An 868-nucleotide genomic window follows, 5' to 3' on the forward strand; every position below is an offset into this window, starting at 1 on the left:
TACAACCTCAAAGCAATGCATTGGTAATAGTTGTACTTATAAGCAGATCTTGGGTTAAATGAATGTTGATTGATCCAGGTAGCTCGGCCAACATCATCAGATCAAGGGTCGTAGAACAACTGGGGTTGTAGGACCAAATCGTACCGGCGGTCCGGGTATTGAACGGATTCAACATAGCGTACGAGACCACGAAGGCTGAGATAAATTTATCGGTAAACATTGTCGGGACTACCCAAGAAACAATGTTCTACCTGATCAAATGGGATATGAGGTACAACGCCTTGTTCGGAAGGCCGTGTGTTCACAATAATTGCTTTCTATCTATCGTCTCCTTTTCCTGCCACTGTTAGTTCGTGCAAACGAGGAAAAGTTGGCTGTCCTTTTTTCCGATCTAGAAGAAACTAAAATTTTAATTAAAAACTCCCAACAGATTGCGCCAAATTGTTTGGCCAGAAAGTGTTGAGCCTTTTAGTTAAACCAATTAATGATGAGATGAGGGATGAATCTTTGTTAAATATAATAAATTCTAGATCTAATGTTGAGGAGTATCGACTGTGTAGATAATGTCTAAGGGTAGTGAATACCAGATATGAACTCAATGATTATCAATGAATGTTACAATAATGTGAACATGCAATAAATGTAATAAATGGCAATAAATGTAATAAGATGGAGTTTATAACCCAAAGATAATGTGACTTTGATGATTCTCCCACCTAACAACAATGTGGAGGGATGAGAGTCAAAATGGATAATGGATCCTCCGATCTAACGAACGGAAAGTGAATAATATATGTTGAGTTCAGTAGTCAGTGAACAAGACAATAGTTGTATATTCTTCTTTTTTAACTCTTTACAAAAGTCTTCT

This window comes from Nicotiana attenuata, unplaced genomic scaffold (assembly GCF_001879085.1).
Source record: "Nicotiana attenuata strain UT unplaced genomic scaffold, NIATTr2, whole genome shotgun sequence".
Taxonomy (NCBI): domain Eukaryota; kingdom Viridiplantae; phylum Streptophyta; class Magnoliopsida; order Solanales; family Solanaceae; genus Nicotiana; species Nicotiana attenuata.